Source organism: Chaetura pelagica, unplaced genomic scaffold, assembly GCF_000747805.2.
Source record: "Chaetura pelagica isolate M959 unplaced genomic scaffold, ChaPel_1.0 scaffold138, whole genome shotgun sequence".
NCBI classification, from domain to species: domain Eukaryota; kingdom Metazoa; phylum Chordata; class Aves; order Apodiformes; family Apodidae; genus Chaetura; species Chaetura pelagica.
The window spans coordinates 2,748,281-2,755,279 of NW_009954215.1; the positions used below are offsets into that span (position 1 = coordinate 2,748,281).

The window sequence follows — 6,999 nt, forward strand, 5'->3', positions numbered from 1 at the left end:
TGAACCTTTTGTAAAATTTTCCACTGTGGTACTGAACACAAGCCTGTTGGTTCCCTGGGATGAACTACACACTCGTTTCATTCTGTCTCTGGAAACAGCTTCCTGCAAGCCAACCTGCTCACACTTTATCACTCAACTAAAAGGCAAACACCATTTTATTTAAAAAATATATAATTGTTCTCCTGTGTATCAATTTAAGAGACAATAGTTCCCACTGAAGACATCATACCTGCCACCGTGTGTGCTTAAATATCCAGCAGTTTCTGCGCTTTCTTTATGGAGCAGAGAGAAAACGCTTCAAAGTTTTTCCAGAGAACTAAGTTCTGTGACCCAACTGGCTATTATGCTCCATATGGATTTGGAGAAGGATTCTGAACTGAAAGACTCTTGCAATATGATTCACTCCAGAAGCTGAGCTCACCACCTCACAGGCCTGTGCATTTCTAGCTGCCCAGTGATGCCACACCTCAGCTGGGAAGTGAAACTAAGAACTGTCCTATAGGCTCCTGCATCAGCACCCTGGGAGTCTGTGGCATGGGCTCATCAAGACCCGGGGACACGATCCCAGTACCTGTCACCTGCATCTGTGCTCCCTTACTCAGGAACCTGGATGCCTGGGTGACACAGGACACTACTGTGCAAAATCACAGCAAAGCACAGACTGCATGCACATAGACATGAGTTTAATTTTCAATCTATTTCTGAAAAAAATACCATTTTTCATGTCAGCAACAGTATTCATTACTTTGAAAGATAACCACTGAGAACTCAAACCGAAGCCACTCAATGTACAGGTACTTGCCACAGTCTCACAAATAATTACTTCTCCCCCCTCCCTGTACAATGCACTGCAGCCATCCCACCAGGCATTGGGAAGAGCTGTACTCCCCAGCTACCCCATGTCCACAGTTCAGGAGGGCACTCCTCCTGTTCAAGGTAGTTCCACTTCTATTGCATTGTGCCAAGAAGATGGTAGGTTATGTGAGGGACACAAGACACAGCATTTGAAAAGAAATCTATGTAACAACAACTTTATCAGTTAGATACATTGACATTGTCACAGACTTGAACAAACATTGTATACTAAGAAAATCAAAGCATACAATGGTAGCAACAAATAAGGAGAAATACAAATATAGATGTGATATTAAAAAAAGTTGGAACTGGAAATTGCAAGGATGAACTAGACTATTAGTACCTTATACTGTAGCTTCAAAAGCCTATTTGTCACTTTATGAGACACTACTCTGTTTTATTTCCACCTGAAAAACTCATTAATGGAGACTAAGCAAAGCACTTCAAGAGCTCACATGACAGTTTTCATCTGTGCCTGGTTCTGGGTGGAAAACGACCTGATTACCACCAAGACCAGCACTAATTTCCACTCTTTTAGCAATATTATTTATATGTAAGAGATTATTTATGTGCAAATCATTGCATTGTTTTCCACAGGGTGATTTTTAACTTGCCTTTAACCATCAGAAAAAGAAAATGGTATACACACCTAAACAAGCAGAAAACTCCACTAGTTCTTAAAAAAAACAAACCCAAACAAAAAAAAAATCTACTTAACTTTTTTTCTGGGGACATACAAAAAGAAAGTTAGTCTTTTCAAAAAATACATGTATATCTCATTCCACCAAAAGTATCAGCATGGTCTGACTAGCCAGTTTGTATGATGGAAGAAAGCATGGTTGAGAACCATTGGCTTAAAAAAATATAAATATTTATTTTATCTAGAAAAAATAATAATAGGTCAAACAAAATATATCATGTTGCTTTAATTATACAGAAGCCTTAAGAATTTTTGTCCAAGAAACTTGTTACAAACAATCTGGCATATATATCTGGTATACTATTCATTATCTGTACCTCTTTCAGAACAACCCTGCCATATTAATATAATTTTGAGATAAAAATCACTTATTTATTCTGTTTGATTTTATTTCCAAGTACAGGACCTACATGATTTATTCTGAGACAACTCTACTGGATGAGTTGTATTATTGTTCAAGTCAGAGCAAACAAGCAAGTAAAACTGACTATTTGCCAAGTTTATTTGCTATAAAACAAATTCTTCATTACTCAACAACTTTGTCAATAAAACGTTTCAAATGTAGAGTCACTGCATCCACTCAAATTAACAGCCTCTCACCAACTTTCCAACCTTTCTCCCACTGGCATGCTGAGCAATGACAGCCTTCTTTTGCCATGCTCTTTTATCATTACTTGGCCCATCCTGCCAAGCCCAAGCCTGGCTGGGCCACCCCAAGGCCTGCTTTTGTTTCTACTCTTGTGTTGTAAGAGCACAGGAGTGTAAGTGGCCATGTTTTCTACTAGAGAAATAACAATGAATTAACTATTTCTTTCTGCAATTCTGCCATCTCCACTGCTGGACTGCAGTCCTACCTGCAGTCACAGTGACTTTTCAAATCACCTCTTGATTCTGCATCATTCCTGTCTTACAGCAGTTTCTTTCTGTCCTGTGATGGACAGAAGGGAATGTGAGGAACATGTATCACATATGACCATCCTGTTGTTATTTTTCCACAGGCATCTTCTGATAGCCACTTCTGGATACACAATATTATGCTAAATCATTGGTCCAAACTAGTATGGTTATTGTTGCAAGAAATACTATCTGCTCTTCAAGTTCCTTTTGCTTCCCAATGACACATTTCCACCTCCTTTTCTTTTTCACATCTTACTCTCCCCTGTCCTCACATTAAAAACAATGGCTTTCACAGACTTTCTTTGCCACAGAGGCTTTTTTACAAGCTGAGGCTCCCCCATTCTACCAAAAACCAAAAAAGCTCTTTGATCTCATACCTTCCCAATCGTATCAGCATATTCAACACACTCAGTTGTGAAATGAGATCAAGAATTACTTGTTGCCAGTTCAGAACTGAACCCATTCCTATTCAGCATGTCCCACACACAGTCCACTGAATCTCTTCCTAAGGTTTCCATTGACCACCTGACAATGGCACCTCACAACTGATACTACATTGCATTTTATAAGGTGCCCTCAACATTGCCCTCTCTCCCCTTATGTACAAATCTATCTCAGCCTTTGTGCCCTTCTCTCTCTCAGCTACCCCTGAAGAGATGGCAAAGCCTTACCAACTTCCCTCCTACTTGACTCTACACTAATTCTCAGGTATTTCAGCAACACTGTCAAACTTCGCTATGCTGTCAACTTTCCAGTCTCTCAGTTACAGACCTGTCTGAACTAAAATTTCACCCAATTTTTACAAACATTTTCTGTGTCCTTTGCTGTACATGCAAATGCAGAAGAAACAGTCTCTGTATCAACTTCCCTTACACAGCCCCCAGTATGATCACCCTGCCTGTCAGTCCATGTGTTATTCCAGCATTATGAACAGACAATATCCACAACAACTAGTGTTTGCCTTTTGTAAAAGACACTCCTTTGCCCTTGACAGCAACACGAAAAGTACTGCTCTAGCCATCATTTTCTTAGACCATTTGCTCTGATGAGTTTTATTTACTCCCTGTCAATACCTCCCATTCTGTCTTTAATTAAACACACAAGGTACTTGTCCTCAGTATGAAGTGCTAGCCAATACTGCTCTCCTGCTTAAGTTATACGTTACCTGGAAGGAGACCCATATTTTAGTCTCGTCTCATTCTGTCTAGACCCACGGGGACCCTTAGGCAGTAACCAGTTGGCAGGCACTATACTAACAGAAATTAGTAATTTGCAACACTGACTTACATTGCACAAAAAGGATATACTTCATTTTCAAGTAGAAATTGCAGTACAGAACCTAACTGGAACTCTTCTCAGATGTGAAAGATTTTCACTTTCCCGTACACTCCCCTGCTAACATTTATGACAGGAGAGACAGAGAGGTCCAGTTAATTAAAATACTTTCTTCCTTTTCTCACTTTCACCTAAGAATAAGGAAGCCATGGTGCACCCTGTGCTTGCTGACCTGCACTCACACTCCTGTTTACTACCACCATAAGCACGTGAAACTTGCTTTGCCACCCACAGCATTTCCCATTAAAGGGGTGTATTGCTTATTTCAGTATATAATTAGCCTTGAGTACTTTTAACGAGTTAACTCTGCTCACACACAAGACCTGCACACTGATGTGATTTTATTTTCTCCCCCAGAAGTCGTATCAGGGAAAAAGCAGTGAGATCTGTCAAATAAAAAGGAAAGGAAAAAGACATAAGGGTGTAGAAAGTTAAAAGATTAGAATAAGAGAGAACAAGATCTTATCAAGTCTTCCCAAAAAAACCTCACTGTTCTCTGTCATATATATCCAACTTTAAGTCTTTGTGTTGTTATTAATTTAGAGTCTGGTACACCACAGTGCACAAACTAATAGGCCCAAATATATCAGGACAATTTCTTCCTCTGCAATACACACACATACTGTACAAAAACCAGTCCACATGTATCTGACAGATATGACTGCATTCATGCAGGCATAAATAAATAAATTTCTAATTAAAAACTACTCTCCCTTAAAAAAGGATATGAGCTCCAACTTCATTTCACCCCAAGCCCCAGTGCTTATTACCATTACTAAAAATTGAGAGGAAACTCAGTTGAATCTCTCCATTTCTAGTAATGAGAATCATTCTAGTCATTTTTACAGCCACAAAAAAGAGTATTTGAAAACACAATCTACTTGATCATACATCTATGCATTAGCAATTCCTTTTTTCCCCCTCAGGAACTTGAAACAACTACAATTACTGCAGTTTCTATTACGTTGGCCATGTGTGTTCCCTCTTCTACACCCTAAAAGAAAGCATTTACCAGTAACATCACTTAAGCTAAATTAAATTAACTGTCAACAGAAAAGAAAGAAAAGAATACCTGGGTATATTTTGTGTTATGGAGTTTGTCCAAGAGTATATTCAAAATAATCAAAGAAACACATTTTGCCAGTTTTAGAGAACAGATCTCCTCTCAATCCTATATGTGAATCACTTTTAAAAAAATCAGTGAAAGCCAAAATGGACTGATTTAATCTGTGTTGTTCTTTAAGCTCTTGGTGTGGACTCGCAGGTTCCAACTGCCAAAGCCATCTTTTTGAGATTTTGAAAAAAACTGAACATCACATGCAGAGAAAAATGTGCTCTGTGTTTGGGACTGTGTGAACACTTCTGACTCACGGGCTCTCTCACAAGGTTTTAAAAAAAATAAATTTAAAGGAATGATAAAGTTAAATTCTTACAAGTGACATGATCAGGGAAGAGGTGTTACCTATTTCTTAGCAGGAGCTCTAATCACACAGGGTGGTGGAAACAGACCTAGGCCACAACCATGCTATGAAGCTTCCCTAGCCTGCCACACTTTCTCCTGTGTTTTCAGATTTTTGTTACTTCTGTAGCTTTGGCAGAAAATTATTTTAGTAGCCCAGGTTACAGCAGCTGTACTTAAGAGCTAAGGAGGCACCAAACTACAGACCAGGTAATGGACCAGAGCTGGACACTGAGGTAACAGTCTAACTTCTTAAACCAGCCTTATCACCAGGCAAGGCATTTCTGAAGCTACACCCTTGCTTTCACCCCTAAGACAGCTGAACCTACGGCAGACAATGCTAGATGGGAAAAGGTCAACTTCCTAGCCCCCATAAGATATATATTTTTAAGGCTAAAAGACAGAAGTTGTAACAAATTATTATACTCAACCAAGAAGAATTTACATAAGCCACCTGCTGCAAAGACACAAGATGCATTACCCAACGTTTTCCAGGTATGAATGTCAAAAATTAGAACCCAGAATTCAACACTGCATCCCAGAAATCTGAAACAAGTTAGTAGTTAAGGAGTGAGACCAGACTTCTTAACCCTGCCCTCTCCCAAAATCTAGATGCTGTAAGATATCACCGACTAGATTTGCCAAACTCTAAATTTGATTATCTTTTACATGAGGAAAAAAAGATAAGTTGACTAACTAGTTCAATACAGCAGAAATTTTAACTTAACCATGTCCCATACACCATAAAGCATTGAATTAGCCTCTAGCACTAGCCCTAGAGGCTGCACTGCTAGACGTTCAAGCAAAAGGAAAGCTCCCTTCACAGTAAATGCCAAAGTTATGTCTGTGTTTCCTAAGATTTACCTTCACATCCAATCTTCCCAGTCCACACCACATACAACTGGGACTGTCAGCTGTACATACATTTCCAAGCACGTGCAACTCCGTTCTTTACTGGCAAGTTTAAAAGGAGGATGCCATATTGTGTTAAACTTTCAAAATGACTAAAAAAAGCCCCAGATGTTTCATATTAGAAAAAAAAAAAAAAAACCAACTCCAAAATTTCTATAATTTTGACTTCAAAAAAGCACAGCTAACCAGTACAGCAAATACTCTGGCATCAGATATACTAGAAGTAATCAAAACTTGAAATTCGCTCTCTAAACTGACTAAAGAAGCCATCAGACTTTGAATTTCACTTACTAAGAAGTACCAGGTATAAACACCCCTTAAAATCTAACACATTGTGTAAGCTCTCACCCCAGCCTACTTACGGCTCAACTACTACCCCTAGATAAAATACTACTACTAATAATAATGATCTTGTGCTCTTTTATTAACCCTCAAATGACTACGAATACTCCTACAACCTCTGTTCTTCTCTGTTTCGCTGCCAGCTGAAACCTGGACTGAGAACACCCAGGTGGGAAGCCCAGCCCGGCTCCCGCCCTCCCGCAGGGCCCCAACGCTCACCCTCCCAGGGCTGCACGCACCAGACACCGGCCAGGTATGTTACGGCCGCCCCGAGCCCACCGGGAGAAGCGGGGGCAGGAAGGAGCGGCCCCAACGCTCACCCTCCCAGGGCTGCACGCACCAGACACCGGCCAGGTATGTTACGGCCGCCCCGAGCCCACCGGGAGAAGCGGGGGCAGGAAGGAGCGCTCTCACCCCCCAGCTCGGAGCCCAGCCCAGGCTCCCACCCAGCCCGGCGCGCTGACAGGCCTGCCCAGGTCCCGTCCCAGCCGCGGGCAGA

General features: G+C 40.7%; 1 protein-coding gene across 1 annotated transcript in view; it reads right to left on the reverse strand.

Annotated features, from left to right (window-relative positions):
• Window positions 1–6,999, reverse strand: part of SMG1 (SMG1 phosphatidylinositol 3-kinase-related kinase) — a 100,640-nt gene that overhangs the window by 57,453 nt on the left and 36,188 nt on the right. The window lies entirely within an intron of this gene.